The sequence below is a fragment of the Mauremys mutica genome, chromosome 12, assembly GCF_020497125.1.
Source record: "Mauremys mutica isolate MM-2020 ecotype Southern chromosome 12, ASM2049712v1, whole genome shotgun sequence".
In the NCBI taxonomy this organism is placed as follows: Eukaryota; Metazoa; Chordata; order Testudines; family Geoemydidae; genus Mauremys; species Mauremys mutica.
In genome coordinates, this window is record NC_059083.1 from 3,287,629 (window position 1) to 3,310,412 (window position 22,784).

Consider the following 22,784-nt stretch of genomic DNA (forward strand, 5'->3'; position numbering starts at 1 on the left):
GCTGCAGCGTTCGCTCGCTGGAACCGTCCGTGGCTGTGACGCCCCACGGAACCAGTCGTGTTTAACGAAGCTCGTGGGCTCCCGGTCAGGCTGGTGCTCGGTGACCCGCCCCGAGAGCTGGGAATTGCGGGTCAGCGCACGGCTGCGGAGAGCCAGCAGGAGGCGCTCCAGGCTCCGAGCACGTGGGTCTGTCAGCACCGGGGCCGGGGTCACTCCGGTTTCTACCCTAGGCTGGCGGAGCAGAGCTGACCCTGGGGAGGGGCCGCAGGCCGGCAGGGGGTCACTGGGTCACAGACACTGAAATGTCAGACAGGCCTGGGGGCCGGGGGTGAGACAGGCTGTTAACGATGGCGGCTGTGGGAACATTGACCGTCTCTGAGCTAAATAAAACTTGACAAGGCGAATGGAATCTCTCAGCTCCCCTGGGCCATGGTCAACACCATGATCTCCAGAGGGGGAAACTGAGGCCTTATCTGCAGTACAGAATTTTGTTGACTAAACAGCGGAGGTGTACACGCTCCACTGCTCCTCCCGCCGATTTACCTCTCCTGCTACGCCAACCAAATAAAACCACCTCGACGCGAGGCAGCGAGCTTTTTGCGGCAACATTATATTGACAAAGTGTCAGTGTAGACACTGCGCTTGGTTATGTCACTGTAAATGGGCTCCAGGAGGTGTCCCACAATGCCCACCCTGACCGCTCTGGTCAGCAGTTCAAACTCTGCTGCCCTGCACCCAGGTACACGGGCATCCGCCCTCCCCCTTTTAAAGGGCCGGGAATTTTTGAAATTCCGCTCCGTTTGCTCAGTGTGGACAGCTCACATTGCATCCTCCCCGCTGACGATGGCAGCTCCACACAGCAAGTGCTCTCCTGCTTGGAGCACACCTGAGTCACTGGATCTGCCGAGTCTGTAGGGGGAGGAGGCTGTGCAGACCCAGCTCTGCTCCAGCTGTAGGAACTTTGATACCTATGAGAAGATTTCTCGTGGCCTGTTGGATAAGGGCCACGGACGGGACGTGCAGCAGGGCCGTGCGAAGATCAAGCAGCTGAGGCAGGCGTACCAGAAGGCAAGGGAGGCAAACCGTCACTCCTTTGCGGCAAAGAGCTAGATGCCATCCTCAGCGGCAACCCCACCTCCACCACCGAGAGCCCTGGGGACGCTTCGGGGGGCTGGAGAGAGCAGCCAGCAGACTCACCCCCGAGGAGGAAGTGGAGATGGAGGATGAGGTGGGACAGGTGATGGTTGTCTGGTAGCTTGGCGAGCCGGGACCTCTTCTGCACCCCGGGGGGCTCAGGCCAGTCCCAGCGCTCTGTCTCTGGCGCACGTGATGCCGGAGAGGGGAGCTCTGGTGAGTGCTTGTTTTGATTTGCTGCTGCCCAGCTACATGAGCCAGAGCTGCCCTTTGTTTCATTGTGTGCTAGAAGTGGGTTAAGGGATAGAAACGTACAGAACTCACCGTGTTTGCGTCTGCTTCCCATTCTCCTATCCAGCTACACAGCGGGGACCCTGTGGGAAAGTGTCTTAATGCTGTCGCTGTGCCTCAGTGGCTCATAGCTAAGGATGTCAAAGTCAGGACATAGAGCAGATGCAGCCCAGAGGGGGGGGGGTATTCTCCCATAAGAGATACTAAGCCAGTAACAAAAGTAAACTCTCTCACCTCACTGGTTAACAAGAAGTCAGGAACGCAGTTTCCTTAGGCATTGCAGCACTCATTTCAGCACCCGGACACCAGACTTCAGAATGAGTGGTGATTTAAAACCAATGTCATCAAACAAAAGGCCGTTCTAATCCCAAGGGATCAGCCACACAGCCAGGTCAATATATAACTCAGACCTTACCCAATAATCATGTTGTTGTCAGTCCTTTTCTGTATCTTTTCCAATTCCAATATATCTTAAGAGCATAGGAACGGCCAGACTGGGTCAGACCAAAGGTCCATCCAGCCCAGTATCCTGTCTCCTGACAGTGGCCAATGCCAGGTGCCCCAGAGGGAATGAACAGAGCAGGGAATCATCAAGTAATCCATCCCCTGTCGCTCATTCCCAGCTTCTGTAAAACAGAGGCTATGGACACCATCCCTGCCCAGCCTGGCTAATAGCATCCTCTGGCAAGGAGTTCCACAGGTTGACTGTGCATAGTATTTCTTTTTTTGCCTGGTTTCTGGGCCTTTCAGTCGCTCTCACTTGAAGTTTTCAAACTTTTCTTCACAAACCCCAGGGCTAGGAACCTGCTTGTTAAAATCAAAGGGGAGAGTCTCCTTCTCACAGAACCCCAGGACTCCGGGAGCTGGGGCTTTCAGAACAGACCCCAAACAGTGCGAGACTGGAGGTTTGCTAAGAGATCTGCCCCAGTTCAACCAGCAGTGAATGCCGGGCAGGGCTCTGGCCTGGGCCAGGCAGGGCTCAGATTAGATTGTGAGAATTGACGGCTGGTCTCCCACGTGCAGGAGGTTGTGGGGGTGGGGACTGACCCCCGAGGTGCTGGAGTCTGTCCCCCCCCAGCACCCGCTAGCAGAGCCTCCCTGGGGTGCTGCCAGGTGAATGGCTCTTCGCCTGCAGCTCTGGGGAGAAACCTCCCAGACCCGGTTCTGCTGGGATACTGCCAGCAAGATCCCGCCCCACATTCTGATTGGCCGGCTGGGCTTGTGATTGGCAACACTTGGGAAAGTGAAAGTGACAAGGGGGGCTGCTGTCACGGAGTCCCCGTCAATCCCCCTTCGTTTTACTGCTCCCCAGTCACTTACTGCAGGAAGCGCCGTCCACGGGGTGCAGTAGATCCCACCGCTCCCACCAGTTGTCATGGAGTCCCCAGGCGATGCTCTGGAACTGCTCCCCACAAAGCCAGTCAGGACTCTGGGGAAACTATGTTGACTTTTGCCCAACAATTTGTTCTTCTAAGTGTCTGACAATTTTATTCTTTCCTATTGTTTTGGCTAATTTGCCTGGTACCGACGTTAGACTTACCGGTCTGTAATTGCCGGGATCACCTCTAGAGCCCTTTTTAAATATTGGCGTTACATTAGCTAACTTCCAGTCATTGGGTACCGAAGCCGATTTAAAGGACAGGTTACAAACCTTAGTTAATAGTTCCGCAACTTCACATTTGAGTTCTTTCAGAACTCTTGGGTGAATGCCATCTGGTCCCGGTGACTTGTTAATGTTGAGTTTATCAATTAATTCCAAAACCTCCTCTAGTGACACTTCAATCCATTTAGTTTCTCTGCAATTACTTTATCGTCTTTAAGCGCTCCTTTTGTACCTCGATCATCCAGGGGCCCCACTGGTTGTTTAGCAGGCTTCATGTTTCTGATGTACTTAAAACACATTTTGTTATTACCTTTGGAGTTTTTGGCTAGCCGTTCTTCAAACTCCTCTTTGGCTTTTCTTATTACACTCTTGCACTTAAGTTGGCAGTGTTTGTGCTAATTTCTATTTGCCTCACTAGGATTTGACTTCCACTTTTTAAAGGAAGTCTTTTTATCTCTCACTGCTTCTGTTACATGGTTGTTAAGCCACGGTGGCTCTTTTTTAGTTCTTTTACTGTGTTTCTTAATTTGGGGTATACATTGAAGTTGGGCCTCTATTATGGTGTCTTTAAAAAACGCCCATGCAGCTTGCAGGGATTTCACTTTAGTCACTGTACCTTTTAACTTTTGTTTAACTAACCCTCTCATTTTTGTATAGTTCCCCCTTTTGAAATTAAAGGCCACAGTGTTGGGCAGTTGAGGTGTTCTTCCCACCACAGGGATGTTGAATGCTATTGTATTATGGTCACTATTTCCAAGCGGTCCTGCTATAGTTACCTCTTGGACCAGCTCCTGCGCTCCACTCAGGATTAAATCTAGAGTTGCCTCTCCCCTTGTGGGTTCCCGTACCAGCTGCTCCAGGAAGCAGTCATTTAAAGTATCGAGAAATTTTATCTCTGCATTTCGTCCTGAAGTGAAATGTTCCCAGTCAATATGGGGATAATTGAAATCCCCCACTATTATTGGGTTCTTAATTTTGATAGCCTCTCTAATTTCCCTTAGCATTTCATCATCACTATTACTGTCCTGGTCAGGTGGTCGATAATAGATCCCTACTGTTATATTTTTACTAGAGCATGAAATTTCTATCCATAGAGACTCTATGGAACATGTGGATTCACTTAAGATTTTTACTTCATTTGTCTCTACATTTTCTTTCACATATAGCGCCACCCCTCCCCCTGCACGACCTGTTCTGTCCTTCCGATATATTTTTTACCCCGGAATGATTGTGTCCCATTGATTGCTCTCAGTCCACCAGGTTTCTGTGATGCCTATTATATCAATATCCTCCTTTATCACAAGGCACTCTAGTTCACCCAGCTTATTATTTAGACTTCTGGCATTTGTGTACAAGCACTTTAAAAACTTGTCCCTGTTTATTAGCCTGCCCTTTTCTGATGTGCCAGATTCTTTTTTATGTGACTGTTTATCATCTGATCCGGCCCTTACATTATACTTCTCATTCCTCTGCTCCTGACTATAACCTGGAGATTCTCTATCCTCAGACTCTCCCCTAAGAGAAGTCTGTGTCCGATCCACATGCTCCTCTGCAGCAGTCAGCTTTCCCCCATCTCCTAGTTTAAAAACTGCTCTACAACCTTTTTAATGCTTAGTGCCAGCAGTCTGGTTCCACTTTGGTTTAGGTGGAGCCCATCTCTCCTGTATAGGCTCCTCCCATCCCAGAAGTTTCTCCAGTTCCTAATGAATGTGAACCCCTCCTCCCTACACCATCGTCTCATCCACGCACTGAGACTCTGAAGCTCTGCCTGCTTACCTGGCCCTGCGCGTGGAACTGGGAGCATTTCTGAGAATACCACCATAGAGGTCCTGGATTTCAGTCTCTTCCCTAGCAGTCTAAATTTGGCCTCCAGGACGTCTCTCCTACGCTTCCGTATGTCATTGGTACCTACATGTACCACGACCACCGGCTCCTCCCCAGCACTACTCATAAGTCTGTCTACACAACGTGCTGTCAAGGCTGATTCCCCACTCTGGCACATCGAGTGCAGAAGGTGGGGGCCCGCAGGGACTCTAAAAATTAATACTGGCCACTCCAGGCTGTTATTAAACTCCCACAGTTACAGCTTCTCTCTGACCTTGGATGGGTGGATGCTGCCACCACCCAAGTGCAAAACCCCTTTGAGAACCCAGGAAGGTGCATTTGGGAATTCCTCCCTGTGGGGTACCCTCAAGCCCCTTCATCCCCCCTCCAGGGAAGAGCTGAGAAAGAAAAACAAAGGAAATCAGCTGTTGCCACCAGCTAATTAAACAACGTGTGCACAAACCTCTTAGGACACAAAAATCCAATCCTGTTCTTAAAAAAGGTAAATTTTATTAAAGCAAAAAGAAAGCAAATACATCTGGAAATTCAGGCTATTGCTAGATTTAAAAAAAAAACACTTAGAAGGATTAAGCATCAAGAATAACGTTCTTAAGGTCCAGCTTAAAAGTTACAAGCAAAACAGAGGTTAGGACAGAGGAGTCCACAAGCCATAAAGAAATAAAGAGGATAAACCTAATCGCGTCTTCCTAGACATTTTCTGATCTACTTACATATCTGGGGTTTCCAATGAACAGTTTCTAGGTATGATAGCGATAAAGATTTCATACCTGGCCCTGTGACGTTATGAGTGTAATATTCATTGACAGGTGACGGGGCCAGAAAGAGTTAATTACCTCCCAGACTGACCTGACCCAGGGCCAAACTTTAGAGCCTGGTTAGGAAGATCTGGAAATGAATTGACTTGTGAAATACAGCCGGCATTGTTAGAGGTAGAAGGGGAGGTGTTTGCTCAGGGCTTGTGATGTCAGCAAACAAGTCTAGTCTATTGCTAGAGCTTTGATTCAAAGATCGAATAAGGAATATTAACATTTACTTGACACCATGCAAGGCACTGCATTTAGCCGTATGGAGTGGAAATCCATCAACCTCATGAAGCATATATAAACCTGCCCCTGGAAATTTCCACCACTTGCATCCGAAGAAGTGGGTATTCACCCACGAAAGCTCATGCTGCAAAACGTTTGTTAGTCTATAAGGTGCCACAGGACTCTTTGTAACATTTAGGAAGACCCTTGAGTGAAATAGTGTTATTGTCTCTGTGTCTCTTTGAAGGCTGTGGTAACCTGTATCTGAACTGTTTAAGGGATAAATTCCCCAGTGCTAATTGCCAGGATGTTTGGGAGAAGGAGAGTTGAGCCGATTGTTTTCTCAGGCCGAAAGGCTGCTGGAAATGTATAAAAACCCTGGGACACGATCCTGCTTCATCTCAGATCTGCTTTGGGTTTCAAGAGGGAGAAACTTTAAGCCACAAGTATTGAGATCCCCAGTCATTGACTGGAGCCACCCTGAATATAGACATTGGACTGTAACCTCTGGACTGTTTCTAAAAGAACTTTTGGCAACTACAAGCTCATCTCTACTGTGTATCTGAACCTCAAGAATTGAATTCAAGTCTGTCTGTTTATTGATCTTTTAACCAACACTCTCTCTCTTTTCTTTTTTAAATAAATTTTAGCTTAGTTAATAAGAATTGGCTGTAGCGTGTATTTTGGGTAAGATCTAAGTTATAATTGGACCTGGGTGTGTGGCTGATCCTTTGGGGATGGAAGAATCTTTTCTTTTATATGATGAGATTTTCAGAATTTATCATCATATGTTTGACGTGCGTCTGGACGGAGGCCTGAGGCTGGGCACTTCTAAGTAACCAGTGAGATATTATAGAAGCTGTTTTGTGCTGGCTTGGGAAATCTCAGCATTGGAAGATCCACCAGTGTTTGGGGTTTGTTTGCCCCGTTCTGTTTGCAGTTCACCCTGATTGAGTGACCTCAGCCGGCTCCTACAGGCAACATCGTCACAGGCCCCAATCATAGAAGCATAGTTGCTCCCTATCTACCTCTCCCCAAGAACAACCACAGACAGACAATGGGGAAGTTTTTTCCCAATTTTAAAAAGTTCTAGACTTCCCATTGGCTTTTTCTCCCAGGTGCCCACTCCCTTCCTCTCTGCAATTTTAACCCTTCACAGGTAAAGCAAGTAGAGAACAGCTACTAAGAGGGACTTTATAGCTAACTGGTTGGCTGGGTGTCCATAAAAGGAAGCTACCCCCCCACACACACATTTTATTTATCACATGTGCTCTATGCTTCATTCACCCTCACTAGTCACGGAGGGGTAATATCCAGCAACGTGGGGCGTTGAAGATCTGACATCTACAAGTGAGTCACCACTAGTTGGCCTGCAAAGCCGTCGACCTTCACACACGTGAGCTGACAAGGCCTCCAACTAATCACAGCCCAGACGGCTGAATGGACCCCCGAGAGTCATGCTGAAACACCCAGCAAAAGCGTCCGCCTCTCTGGGTGTTTTCTAGTTCTCATTAGTGGGTGCTGTCAAAGTTAGACTCAGGACTCACAGTTTGTCAGACCACTCTGTTTTATTAGCACAGCGCCGCCCTGCCCCCCCATCCCAGCGTCGCGTCGCCCAAGTCCCCTCCCCTCCCCGAGTGGCACGGCGCCCCGCCCAATTCCCCCCCCCTGAGCGGCGCATCGCGCCGCCCAATTCCCCGCCCCCCCCGAGCGGCGCGTAGCACCGCCCAAGTCCCTGCCCTCCCGAGCGGCGCAGTGCGCCGCCCAAACCAAAAATAACAAAACCAAACCCGGATCGCCCCCCCTCCCAAGGTGCCACCCCAAGCACATGCTTGGTAGGCTGGTGCCTGGAGCCGGCCCTGGCCATGCATATCTTATTTCCTTACTAACTATTACCCATCTTCTGTTAATGTTTCGCCATTAGCACCATTGTTTATGCCTAATGTTTCTTTTCCTGGCACCTGTATTTCAACGTTTCTTATTTCTGCTTACAGGTACATACAGCATTTCTTTAATCCATTCTTATTTTTACAATAAAATTCATTCTACTTTCACAGTCCCTCCTTTTGGTCAAGCTCACGCCATGACCAAAATTTTACTGGGTTCCACATATTAACCGTTCTTTATTTCTTTGTTCATCAGCAATATTTAAAATGATCATATTAGCACTCTGTTTTGGGGCAGTCACCTGAGTGGCATGCCTTACACAATTTTGGGTACAACAGGAGACTAACTGAAAACATACAAAAATTATTAGGATTCCAAACAGGATAGTCAGGGCTCCCTGAAACAACCAGTTTCCTATGCCAGAGAAATTGAACAGGTTACTTAGCCACTTCCGTAAAGAACTCGGCTCTTCATGGGGAAGATATGCGATTTGTTCTAAGTGGCTAGCGTGATCTATTACCTCATTGGTATCGTCAGGTATAAACACACAACATTGTTTTCCAATGAGAGCACAGGTCCCTCCTTTGGCCGCCAGCACTATGTACAATGCCTGACGGTTTTGGAGGGCCACTTGTTGGATCGCCCCTGTTTCTTTGGCCAGGGCTCTTAAACTTTTTTTAGTTTTATTTGCCATTATTTTAACTACTTCTTTTAACCTCAGGAGCCTTTTTGCCTGGTGTATTACTCCCCCGAGTGGGTTAAAGGAACTGCCAATAGTCTCTTCCCAGGTGTCATTACTGTTCCATATTGTGTTAAACGGACGAGGTCCTCCAGTGAGGTCTGAGGAATTGAGTGGCACAGCCAGGACAGGAACACCAGTTTGAGAGTGGGCTGGGATGTGGCTGCAGACCCAGCATTTAGAAATATTAAGGATCTGAGCTATCCACACTTGCTGCTGGATAAAAGAATTGTCATTGTGGGCTCCCCAGACCTTAAGACACCAACAGCCGAGGAACAGGCGCCACCAGAGGCGCATGTTGGAGGCAGGGCCCTTCTGGTTCTGACAACCTCAACTGAGGGAACTGTAGTCACAGTTTTATGTCCACCAGGCAGCAGGCGCTAGGCTCACTACTGCTTTTTCTTGGGCCTTGCTTTAGGTAGTCGTCTGCTTCTGGCAACCCTTACGAGAACGTAGATTGTAAGGTATTGCAGGCTGTTTCTCTACGTCATCTTCTGGAGTCAAAATTGACTCTGTGTGGTCCTAGGTGATTGGTTTGCTGGGGGTGGTGCATTCTTACACGGCAAAGCATGTATCTGGCTATAACAATGGCCTTCACATCTTTTCCTGATGCATTCATTCCTCATTCACACAAACAGATTGAGAATACAAACAGTAGTATTTTATATCCAGCAAACAGGCATTGCAAATTAAACCTTGCTAAGTTTTACAATTAATAACCAAGACAATTTACACTGAGACCCAGGCCTTCAATGTTTCTCTAATTTACTTAACATAGACACAATAGAGAATCCTGTCTCTTACTAACTAAATCTTAAAACAAAGAGTTAAGAGAGGGCCCAACTTCTAATGCATATGGGAAAACAGAATCTTATAGTCCCAAAGGGTTATTTCTTTCTGCTATTCAAAAAGGGTGGCTAGCAGGATGAAATCAAATTATACATTAATTCTCATAGTACATTATAAAGTCCAGCTCCTACATATCCCCCATTTGACACTAAGATTATTAATCGCCAGTGTCACTTCTTATTTAGTCCACATAATAGAAAATACTGGGAGGTGTACATTTGTCTACTGGTGGGTTGCTAACACTTTTATTTTTTTAAAACACTTCTTTCCAAGAATTAACACACACATTGCCTGTTATACAGTACTTTGGTCTAATTATTAATTTTATCCCACATACAGGATCCTAGTGAGATGTCTTTACTACAGGGCTTTGGAGCAACAGGCAGGATAAGCATAAGTTTACTTGGTACAACCTCTAGTGTCCAATAGTTTCCCTCCCTCCCCAGCCCACTGGCTTGAGGTCTGAGGTAGACAGAAGGATTCCAGGTGCAATCTGTGGAGTGGGCTAACTTTCCATATCTTTGCTTCCAGAGCCTGTTGGTGTGCAATTTTAACAACAATTTTTTCACTTAACAAATTTTGTCTTACCGTACTGGAGACATACTGCATCCAGTTATATTGATAGGTATTAAACAATTATCTTTTTCTTTGATTTAACAGATGCATTAGAACCTTAATATTTTCTGATATTACCCAAAACATCTTATGTTCTAAATATCTGCATTTCAGTACATTCCATAGCTATCGCAGGATGTTTTTTTCTTTCACTTGTTCTGTAGCTGTGTGACGGAGCGATTCTGGCGGGACCCAACTGAGGTGCCAAATCAGGACCAATTGCTCAAACTGGGCAGTCACAGCCCTAGGCTGGGGTTTTTCCACCTCTAAGGCAAACCAAACCAGCCAGACAAAAGGGACTTTGGTCTCACCCCACTGGCTAACCACAAGTCACACAAGCAATTTCCTTAGACACTCCAGTCTCCCAGCATCACCACCAGTGCACTCGTCCTGGGGATGAATGGTTATGAAAACCAACACCCCAATAAAAGAAAAGGTTCTCTCGATCCCAAAGAACCAAGCCCCAGACCCAGGCCAATATACACATCAGATCTTACCCACAAATCACGCTGTTGCCAATCCTTTAGAATCTAAAATCTAAAGGTTTATTTACAAAGGGAAAAAGGTAGAGATGAGAGGTAGAATTGGTTAAATGGAATCAATTACATACAGTAATGGCAAAGTTCTTAGTTCAGGCTTGCAGCAGTGCTGGAGTAAACTGCAGGTTCAATTTAAGTCTCTGGAATACATCCCCCACTGGGATGGGTCAGTCAGTCCCTTGAGTAGAGCTTCAGTTTGTAGCAAAGTCCCTCCAGAGGTCAGAAGCAGGATTGAAGACAAGATGGAGATGATGCATCAGCCTTATATAGACTTTTCCAGGTGTAAGAATCTCTTTGTCTTCACTGTGGAAAATTACAGCAAAATGGAGCCTGGAGTCACATGAGCCAGTCCCTGCATACTTTGCTGAGTCACAAGGCGTGTCTGCCTTCTCTCCATGGGTCAATTGTGTAGCTGATGGCCCTTAATGGGCCATCAAGCCAGCTAGGCTGGGCTAACATCCGCTTGTCTGGGGGCTTGGCTACACTTACAAATTTGCAGCGCTGCAGCAGGGTGTGAAAACACACCCTCTGCAGCGCTGCAAATTGCGGCGCTACAAAGCGCCAGTGTAGTCAAAGCCCCAGCGCTGGGAGCCGCGCTCCCAGCGCTGTCCGTTATTCCCCACAGGGAGGCGGAGTACGGACAGCGCTGGGAGAGTTTTCTCCCAGCGTTGGCGCTTTGACTACACTTAGCGCTTCAAAGCGCTGCCGCGGCAGCGCTTTGAAATGCAAGTGTAGCCAAAGCCTGGGATACTTCCCAGAGGCAGAGCATAATACAAAATACAGACAGTACAGAGCGAATACTTATAACTTCAACTACAAAATGATACACAGACATACAGACAGCATAATCATAACCAGCAACCCAGAACCTGGTCTTAGACACCTTATATGACCCCCTTTACTTAGGATTTGGTGCCACTACAGGACCTTGGTTGCCACCCATGTTCTATATGGTTCCCATTTATATCAATAACGTCACAAGCTGGTATTAGCTTTTTATGATTTTCTGAAAGACAAAAATAACATTTTTCTACCCCTTTTGGGGTGGCATTGATTATTGCTTAAAGAGTCCGTTCTTTTACAAATACCCTTGCTGATTGCCGGCAAAACAGAGGAATTACCCCCATATTTTCCTGTGTTTTTTGTTCTATAGGCAGGCCAGGTTTTAATGGGTTCTACTTTTTAAGAGTTATGGGGAAAGTATTCCACTGTTTAGTTATTAAATTCATGAGGTGGTGTACCTATAGGGTATGGCTACACTTGCGAGTTGCAGCGCTGGTGGAGGCTTTCCAGTGCTGCAATTAGTAAGTGTCCACACCTGCAGGGCACATCCAGCGCTGCAACTCCCTGGCTGCAGCGCTGGCCGTACACCTGGCTCAGCATAGGGAATAAAGATTGCAGCGCTGGTGCTGCAGCGCTGGTCATCAAGTGTGGCCACACACCAGCACTGTTATTGGCCTCCAGGGTATTAGCAGATATCCCAGAATGCTTTTAACTAAATTACTCTTTGTTTTGTTGTGAACTCGGAGCTCCGTAGCTCCGTTGATCCCGGAGCTGCTTATCTACAGACACAGCTCCTGTTTGCTGTGATCAATCTGTGAACAATCAAATGAGATAATGAGGCAGGCAGGGAGTGAGTGTTTGCTTGACAGAAACGGGGCAGAGGGGAGAGAGGGAGTCCGTTGGCTGCAGGCTGTTTGCAGTTAAGAGTTAAGACTAAGGGATCGGGAACATGTTCTGATTTTTCAAGGCAGGAAGGTAACACACAGTGTTGGCTCCAAAAATCCCCCCTCTCTCTCTCCCCCCGCTCCCTGTCACACTAGACCCCACTCCACCCCACCCCCCTCTTTTGAAAAGCACGTTGCTGCCACTTGAACGCTGGGATAGCTGCCCATAATGCATCACTCCCAACAGCGCTGCAAATGTGGCCACACACCAGCGCTGGCCCTGCACAGCTGGACGACCAGCGCTGCAGATTTGTAAGTGTAGCCATACCCAAAGTTTTTCTTTTTATGGCAGACCAAGTTTGTAATGTTTTTCCTGCTGTGTTAAGCTTTAAGTTTATTTACAGGTAATAGCTGAGAAGCATTATTACCATATTACCTTAAAGGATTTTTCCAAAAATCATACACACTATACGTTGTTACAGGGGTACTTACTAACATTCAATTTATTTTAATGTTTAATATTAACAATAATATTTAGCATCAAATTTCTTAAAGGGATCTTGTTATACCATGTCTTTTATTTAGGCAATTTCTTTTGTGCTGGCAGTTGTCACCTTTCTTTATCAGTTAGGTAATTTGCATCAACACAGGCTTGGCTTTTGGATTCAAAGCCATCAGCAGAGCTCAGAGACGCTGTCTTAACACACAGGGATCTGAAAAAGAAAACACAGTCTATTGCTGCTCTTTTTGGAGCCCTAATAGGATTTTAATTCAGTAGCATATTTCATTTGTATTTCTTTGACCCCTTTTTACAATATACACTGCACATGTCCTAGGGAAAAAGCGCATTCCTTCTATACTACAACTTTTTTTTTAAACATTAGCCATATTAATTTTTACATACGATGTAACTGTTTCTTTTGTTTTTACAGAGTTTTCATGTACCCTTATTAAAGTGACAGTCTGATTACACAGAGCCATTTTAAGGCTCAGTGTTGTTTAACATTGCTTCTTTTTGTTTTGTGCACCTCACCTCTGCTGTTGCTTCAGAGGGGCACTGTTAAATTTTTTTTTCTTTCACTACAGCTTTTATCTGCTATTTTTACAAAAAAACTACCAAACAAACAAAAAGACTCCAGAATCTCTCCCTATTCTCCTGATTTTGACTGCCCTATTGCAGCCATGACTTGGTTTTTATTTAAAAACATTTTAAATTTTATAAAGAATCAAGTTACCCCTTAAGGGTTAAATGCTAAATCCCAAAGCCAAACAACACTAATTACCTGTGTCTTGCAAAAAGGTTTATCAGTTTTGAAACTTTGAATTAAAGAGTCAAATGAATTTTTAGTGGCATTAAAAACAATAAGAAAACCAATTTATCTTACACCTACAAAACAGGAGTTTTACAAACCAGATGTGCTGGTTTAGATTCTTAGAACTTTACATATTTTCACAGACAAATAGATACATACACATTTTCTTTTCCTTAACATTCCTTTACACTGCTTTGTTTTTACATAGCTGTATATATATTTGGATTATTTACAGGCACTCTTTTGGAAAAGGGCCCATTTTCCCTTCAGAATGGTTGCAAAGAAACCAAGAATTCTCTCTTTTTGACATGGTCCTTTTTAACATTTTCACAAAGTTTAACTGCGTAATTCTCTCCAGCCTCTGTAGAGTTAACTTTTCACTCTCTTTCCTTAAATCACTTGCTTATTTCCCCAAATAATACCTTTATCACCTCAGATTTCACCATTTTAAGTATTGTTCCAGGGGTTCATGCCTGCACTTACTGCTTTTCTTACTTCTTACACTATGCCCTCAGGGATTCCAACCTGTTTTTCAGTTTCTTTATCTGTTGCTTGCCTGCTTTTCTGGGCCCAATCCTGCTTTTTTCCCAATGAACCGTTTGTGAGTGATATTGTGGTCACTTCACAATTTTGAAAGAAATGTTTAAGGAAAGGGACCAGGAAGGGTGGGGGCTAGTTGAGGAGCCCACCCTCTTTGCTGAATTGGTAGTGGAACACTAAAGAATCAGTTTTTGAGGCAGACAACAAAGGGGAACAGAACAAGGGGCTTTTTGTCCTTTTTACAACGAGATGGGAGTATTAAGGGGGTTGGATCGATCCGGGGTGGGTTTTTTGAGAACGGGGTAAAGGGGAGCGCTCGGTCTGGTGGTGGGAGAGGAGGCTTTTAATAAAGCTTTTAACTTATTATTTGAATATTTGAGAGAGGTGAGTTTTTGATTTTGTCCAGCTACGATTTGCCTCTTCCCACCACTGAATGAAACAATTAACCTCTTCTTTAGCCAATTTAGTTTTAGGTTGGCCGAGTTTGTCCTTTAAGACGTCCACTTGGTCTTGTTCCAAGATTTTAACAGTGGCCACTGAGTTTTGGGATCCCCCTGAGTTAGCCTAGACCATTTTTCCAGAAATTTACAGGAGTCCGGACCCTTTTTACAGGAGTCTGGACCCATCCTAAAATACATAAAATGAGCCGGCGTTCGTTTAGGGAACTGTCCCGACTTAGACGTCTGGTTACCCATACAGGAGGACTTCACACACCAATCGCACAAGAAGGAAATTCGGGTTTGTGAGAGCAATGCCCAGTGCAACACACAAAAGGAGCCCACAGGCTACTGCCTCAATTGCCCTTGCTTTTACATCCAGGGTTTTACCCAAAGTGCGGTGTGGCTGCGATTGTGCAGATTCCACTCACTCAGACTGTGGGGACAGGAACCCCTTGGTTGGCCGATCCCCGGATGGAGACGGCACCCAGACTCAAACACTCCACAGGAAGACGGATAGACACAGAGACAGAACAGTCCTCAGTCCGGACAAAACACAGAAATAATTACCTGACCAGATTCCTGATGTCAGATCCCGGGATCCCTACCAGAACAGCGTGGGAACCAACAGGTTCAATGGCGTAGACTTCACTGTGGTCGTGCACCTTTCTGTTCTGGTGGAGGACCGCTCGGGCCAAATGCCCAGGTGCCAGCTGCCACGGTCATCCTACAAAAACAGTCAGGAATCACACAGCCCCAGTGAAGACGGTTGCCATCTTGGTGGAACCTCCAAATTGTCAAAGTTAGACTCAGGACTCACAGTTTGTCAGACCACTCTGTTTTATTAGCACAGCGCTCTGCTAATAACACCCAGATAAAGTGAGCACCATGCAGACACAAACTATCTTATTTATACAGATAAAAGGGTGAGAACTTAACAAGATAACAAAGGAAGCGGAATCAGATAAAGGCAGCAAAGAGTCCTGTGGCACCTTATAGACTAACAGACGTTTTGCAGCATGAGCTTTCGTGGGTGAATCCCCACTTCGTCGGATGCAAGTAGTGGAAATTTCCAGGGGCAGGTAAATATAAGCAAGCAAGAAGCAAGCTAGAGATAACGAGGTTAGATCAATCAGGGAGGAGGAGGCCCTGTTCTAGCAGTTGAGGTGTGAAAACCAAGAAAGGAGAAACTGGTTCTGTAATTGGCAAGCCATTCAGAATCAGATAAGTTTACCTGGGCTAGGCATGCATATCTTATTTCCTTACTAACTATTACCCATCTTCTGTTAATGTTTCGCCATTAGCACCATTGTTTATGCCTAATGTTTCTTTTCCTGGCACCTGTATTTCAACGTTTCTTATCTCTGCTTAAAGGTACATACAACATTTCTTTAATCCATTCTTATTTTTACAATAATTCATTCTACTTTCACAGTGCAGACGCCTCTGGCTTAGCGTTCTGGCCTCTGTGTGTGTGAGAGAGACCCACAGAATCTCTAGGAGCACAGCACCTATAGAATAGCTGCCCAGATCCAGTAGCTTAGCTGGGGGTGGGGGAAGTAGGGGGAGCGGTCGCTTCCCCTGAGCACATTCCCCAAAAGTGTCACCTTTTTAACTCACTCACAAAAAAATGTGCCACCTGCTGTGGCGCAGTCTTCGCCAGCGGGCCCTTCACTCGCTCCACGGGACTTCGGCAGCGGGTCCTTCAGTGCTGCCGAAGACACTCGGAGCTAGTGAAGGACCCGCTGCCGAAGACCCGGCGCGTCACCCCGTCAGTGAAAGCGCCACCGAACGCAGGGCTGAGGAGGAAGGGGCTGGAGGGAGTGTTACTGTCCCTTTAAGGGAGCCCCACCTCCCCACCCACGTCCAGTCCCCGAACCAATAGGAGCGGCCTGGAGGGGAAGGTGGGAGAATGTGAACCCCTCCCAGCACCGCCAGCCGCGCCTTATTAGATTAATAGACTCATAGACTTACAGTCAGAAGGGACCATTGTGATCGTCTAGTCTGACCCCTGCACAACGCCGGCCACAGCCCCTCCCCCACCCACTCCTGGAACAACCCCCTGACCTCTGGCTGAGCCACTGAACTCCCCAAATCGTGGTTTCCCTGGGGGCAGGGCCTCACGCATGCACACAGCCCGCCGTCCGGCCAGGGCCGTGGGGGCCAAGTGCTTTGCCTCGGCAGCGGCTGTGAAGCCCAGGCGGGGGGAAGCCCAGGGACCTGCCTGCCCTGCGGGGACAGCGGCGGGAGCAGAGCCGGAGCCAGCCAGCCCTGTGCACAGCCTGCAGGGAGCAGCGGCGGGAGGGCCCAGGGGTCCGGCCCAGGGGCGCCCCGGTGGGGTGTGAGCACCGGGAGGGAGGGTCCGGCCGGGGGTGCATGTGCCGCTGGTGCGGGGGGATGATGCGGAGCGAGTGACGGTCCCACTGCCGAGGTGCCGCCGCAGACCCGGGTGAGTACAAGCGCCGCAGCAGGTGGCACCTTTTTTTCTGATCGCTCCCCCCCTGTTCCCTCCACCTGGCTACGCCACTGCTCAGACACCGACACCAGCCCTAGGTCACGCAGCCTCGCTACTGGAAAGATCACACGGGCAGGGATGTCAGGGGTAAGCACCTGCACATTTAACCCTGCGAAGTCCTGCTGTTTTCACTATGTTCGTAGTCTGGCGTTAGCATAACCGGGCGTATTGGAATGTGACTCTGTGTGGGGGGGGAAGAGATCGGCTGTTACCAAATCAGCCATAATCCGGGCAGGCGCCTTAATGGCACTGACAGCTCTGCTGCCGATGTTCACATCCCAGGGAGCGATCGGACCCTCCCTCTGTCAGCTCTTGGGCTGGAACCGAAAAGTCCGGCTTGGCCTTGGGGATGTGCTGTGCCTGCGGTGCTGCTAGCGACCCAGATCCGCCGCCTTCCCGGTGCTACGTAGCCCCTTAGCGGGGGCTGTTAATGCAGGTGGGATGGTTTAGTGAACCTGCCTGAGCACAGTAACTTACTGGACGATTTCATGTTCTTCCATTTGTACATATTTTGTCTGATGCTTTTGCTGGGCTATTGAGCTAATAAAACACAGACCCTGGAACGTGGGCAGCTCGGCTGTTTGCTCCCCAGACGTCAGGGCTCCGGAGGAGACTCTGAGCCCCCCCCCCCCCCCGAGGGCTGGTCCCTAGAACTGCCCCCGCATCCCCCAGTGACGGGCACCAGACCTGGCAGCTGCCGCCTGTCGAGGGAAAGTTGACCTGTGCGATGATCATTTATTTCCCTCAGCAGCATGGATCCAGAGCGTTGGGGGCCCGGGGTGGTGGATACCAGCCGGTCAAGCCAAAGGCCGACCAGCCCCCCCGAATCAGTCTGTGCCCCTCACACCTCCAGTCCCTCGGTTAGTCACTGGCTTGAGCCCTGAGCTAGGGGATTTATATCTGTTATATCTTTGAATCCTGGTGTACAGCTAGTTGTTCTTCTTCGAGTGATTGCTCCAATGCATTCCAGTTAGGTGTGCGTGCCGCGCGTGCACGGTATTCGGAACTTTTTTACCCTAGCAACCCCGGCGGGCCGGCTGGGCGCCCCCTGGAGTGGCGCCGCTATGGCGCTGAATATATATCCCAGCCGGCCCGTCCGCTCCTCAGTTCCTTCTTCCCGCCCGTGACGGTTAGCTGGAACTGTGGAGTGCTCTGTTAGTCCTCCACACCCCTAGCAGTTTTCTCCGGTTTTCTTGTACATAGTTAGTTAGTTTAGTTCATAGTTAGTTAGTTTAGAATAGCATAAGGAATTAGGGGGGGTCCTCCTCCCTTTTTCCCCCGCCCGGTGGGGCTCATGCCCCAGACACCGGGTTTCAAGCCGTGCTCGGCTTGTCAACGGTTGATGCCCGTTGGGGACGCTCACGATTCCTGCCTCCGCTGCCTGGGGGAATCGCATCGTACGGACAAGTGTCCCATTTGTGCTGCCTTTAAACCCCGGACCAGGAAAGAGCGAGACTCCAGGCTCAAACAGATCCTGATGTCCACCGGCACCACTCCCCGCGGCACCGAAATCAGGCTCGGTGCGCAGCGCATCGGCGGCACCATCCCGGACCTCGGAGGCGTCCCGGCCACCGAAGCCGGCACCGGTATCACGGCGCCGCTCCCCGTCCCCGGCGCGCAAAAAGAAGGCGCCAACGGCGGCGAAAGCCCCGACTCCGGGACCGATTGCCCAGCCACTGACAACTCCTGTGGCTCCGGCGGTGGTGGTGCACGCTCAGTGCATAGAACCGGCAGCTCCGGCGCCAGAAGAGCCGTTGAGCCCGGCCACCCCCTGCTCCCCGGCACCGCCCGAGGTAGAGCTGGAACTCCCGACCACGCCAGAGACATACTCAAAGGCGCGGGAGCTTATTGCATTGACAGAGGCTCCGAGCCTCCGGCCCCCGGCACCGCCGGTGCGGGCCGTGCCTTCGGCTGGGAAGCCAGCCATGATGCAGCGCCCAGGCACCGACGATCACCGCGCAAGGGTCTTCAGTCAGTCCCGCTCGCGCAGCAGATCACCGTCTCGGCGACCTCGCTCCCGGCGCCGATCAACACCTCGGCACCGCTCCCCATCTCGGCACCGATCTCGTTCGCGGTACCGCTCGGCGTCGAGGCACCGCTCCCGAAGCCCGGATCGCCGGTACCGCCGAAGGTCGGCCTCTAGAGACAGATCGCGGCACCGCGGTGACCGCAGTCCTTCTCGGCACCGTGACCGCAGTCCTTCTCGGCACCGTGACCGTACTCCCTCTCGGCACCGTGACCGCAGCCGCTCCAGGCGACGGGACGGCAGCTACTCCAGGCGCCACGACCGCAGTGCTTCCCGATACAGAAGCCGCAGCAGGTCGCCGTCCAGGCACCGATGCGACCGTTGGTCCCGGTCATGCTCCCGGTACCGGGACAACAGGCATGGGCCGACGGTACCGCCAGCGGACGCGCACCGGCCAGCCACGGGACACTCGATTAGTGCGTCAGCCCCCCAGTGGTCACGCCAAGCATCGGTCGTTTCCCAGGGTGGAAGCGGAGCGGGCCTCAGAGCGGATACCCCAGGTCCAGCCTATGGCCCACAGCAGTGGGGTTTCTGGGTCCCTTGGGCACAGCACGAGGCACAGGGGCCCCCCTTGCCCACTCGACCTCCGGGTTCTGAGCGCCGCGCGCCAGAGGCGACTGTTAGTAGGGCCCCGCCATCGCCTGCAACAGGAGCTTCGCAGCCACTCCCGTCGGTGCAGCCAGCCGTAGAGGTCCCTGCTCCATTGGTGGACGAACCGCCACCAGAACCTACGGGCCAGGGCCTGTCGTCGTCCTCATCTCCGGACGAGGCGGTCGCAGGCTCGTCAACAGCGGACCCGCCACCCATAGACTTGAAAGCGCACCAGGACCTGCTTCGTAGGGTCGCGCAATCCATTGACCTCCCGATTGCAGAGGTGGTTGAAAACGACGACCCCGTTACGAACGTCATCGGGTCAGAGGCTCCAGTCCGGGTGGCGCTCCCCTTTATTCGAACGATTCAGCGTAATGCCAATACCATCTGGCAAACGCCGGCATCTATACCTCCCACGGCCCGGGGAGTGGAGCGCAAATACTCGGTTCCCCCTACAGGATACGAGTATTTGTATACTCATCCGACTCCGGACTCCCTCGTCGTCCAGTCGGTAAACGATCGAGAGCGCAACGGTCAACCGGCGGCGACCCCCAAGTCCAAAGACGCGAGACGTATGGACCTCTTAGGCCGTAAGATCTACTCGGCTGGAGGCCTGCAGCTACGCATAGCCAATCAATCGGCGTTGCTGGCCCGATACACCTATGAGATGCTGCTCTCGCTCTCCAAGTTTACAGATCTTGTCCCGGCGTCCTCGCGTCAGGAGTTCACCGCCCTCCTCGAGGACGGGAAAAAGTCCGCGCGCTCCTCCATCCAGGCGGCGCTCGATTCAGCAGACTCAGGAGCCCGCACTCTTGCCTCTGGCGTCACTATGCGGAGGATTTCCTGGCTCCAATCCTCCACCTTGGCCCCGGAGGTACAGTACTCTCTGCAGGACTTGCCGTTTGAAACGCACGGGCTTTTCTCAGAAAAGACGGACGCCCGTATACAGACCCTTAAGGACGGTCGCGTGGCCATCCGGACTCTGGGGATGCACACGCCGGCGACACAACGGCAACCTTTCCGTAGACAGCCATCCCGGCCGTTCACCCAGGCCAGATCCCGACCATATAACAGCCGCAGGAACAACCTTACGCGCCGCCGACCATCAGGCAATAGGCGCAATCAGTCTCAGTCGTCCGCTAAGGCCCCCCAAGGGCCTAAGCAGGCGTTTTGATGGGACGCCCGGGGACGGCTCTTCAGTCTCTCCATCGGATCCTACCCCTTTGTTTTCGAACCGCCTCTCCTATTTCCTCCCGGCATGGGCCAGTTTAACATCGGAAGCTGGGTCCTGAGTACGGTCCAGTCAGGGTACCGCCTCCGGTTTATTTCGCCCCCTCCTTCCCACCCGCCCTCCCGGTCCCTCTTCAGGGACCCCGCTCACGAGCAGGTCCTTCAGCAAGAGATCGAGACTCTCCTGAGCTTGGGTGCCATAGAGGAGGTGCCTCCCGACCGGCGGGGCAAGGGTTTCTATTCCCGTTATTTCCTCATCCCCAAAGCCAAAGGAGGCCTCCGCCCGATCCTGGACCTCCGGAAGCTCAACCGGTACCTGATAAAACTCAAATTCCGCATGGTATCCCTGGGGACTATTATTCCCTCCCTGGATCCGGGAGACTGGTTTGCCGCCCTCGACATGCGAGACGCGTATTTCCATGTCGCAATCTACCCCCCGCATCGTCGCTACCTCCGTTTCATGGTGAACGACAGACACTACCAGTTCGCGGTGCTGCCCTTCGGCCTCTCCACCGCCCCGAGAGTGTTCACCAAGTGTATGGCGGTGGTTGCCGCGGCCCTCCGTCGTCGTCGGGTGCACGTGTATCCGTACCTCGACGATTGGTTGATACGCGGTCCATCGCGTCAGCTGGTAGCAGACCAAGTGACCGATATCCTGTCGCTGTTTCGGGAGCTCGGTCTGCTCGTCAACTTCGAAAAGTCCGCCCTAACTCCAGCTCAAAGGGTGGAGTTTATCGGAGCGGTCCTGGATTCCCAGTTGGCCAGGGCCTCTCTTCCGCTCACTCGGTACCAGACTCTGGCGGCTTGCATCACGGAGCTCCAAGCCTTTCCCACGACGACAGCCCGGTCCTGTCTTCGCCTCCTACGCCACATGGCGTCGTGCACTTTTGTGACAACTTATGCCAGGTTGCACCTTCGCCCGTTCCAGACGTGGCTGGCCTCTGTGTACCGTCCACATCGCGACCCCATGGACTCGATCGTCACAGTCCCGAGGGCCACTCTCGACACCCTCAATTGGTGGCTAATCCCTCAGGTAGTCTGTGCAGGGGTGCCATTCCGCCCGCCGTGTCCCTCCATTACCTTGACCACAGATGCCTCGGACATGGGTTGGGGAGCGCACCTAGGCGATGTTCACACGCAAGGCACCTGGTCCCCTCCGGAGCTCTCCCTACACATCAATGTACGGGAGCTCCGGGCGATTCGGTTGGCGTGTCAGGCCTTCGAGGCCCATCTCCGCGGCCGCTGTGTCACCGTGCTGACGGACAACACGTCCGCGATGTTCTATGTCAACAAGCAGGGCGGAGCACGCTCCTCCCTGCTTTGCACGGCAGCGCTTCGCCTGTGGGACTTTTGCATAGCCCGCTCCATTCACCTACAAGCGTCGTTTCTTCCGGGCACTCAGAACACACTAGCCGACCGCCTCAGCAGATCCTTCCTCGCACACGAGTGGTCCCTTCGCCCAGACGTGGTGCATACGATCTTCCGAAGGTGGGGATTTCCCCAACTAGACCTCTTTGCGTCGGAGATCAACAGGAAGTGCACCCGGTTCTGCTCCTTCCAGGGACGCTCCCGCGGGTCCCTGTCGGACGCGTTCCTGTGCTCATGGAAGGATCACCTCCTTTACGCCTTCCCTCCGTTCCCACTCGTTCATCGGGTGCTCCTAAAGCTTCGGAGGGACAAGGGCCGTCTCATCCTGATCGCTCCGGCCTGGCCGAGGCAACATTGGTTCACCCTGCTGCTCGAGCTGTCCGTCCGGGAACCCATTCCTCTCCCGTTGTGGCCGGACCTTATCACACAAGACTTCGGCCGGCTCCGCCACCCGGACCTCCGCTCCCTGCATCTTACAGCCTGGTACCTGACTGGTTGACTTGCGCCGAACAATCCTGCTCGCGGGCTGTTCAGCGGGTTCTAACGGAGAGCAGGAAACCGTCCACGCGG

General features: G+C 50.8%; 1 protein-coding gene across 1 annotated transcript in view; it reads right to left on the reverse strand.

Annotated features, from left to right (window-relative positions):
• LOC123345793 (endothelial zinc finger protein induced by tumor necrosis factor alpha-like) overlaps window positions 1-22,784 on the reverse strand; it is a 1,203,704-nt gene that overhangs the window by 970,725 nt on the left and 210,195 nt on the right. The window lies entirely within an intron of this gene.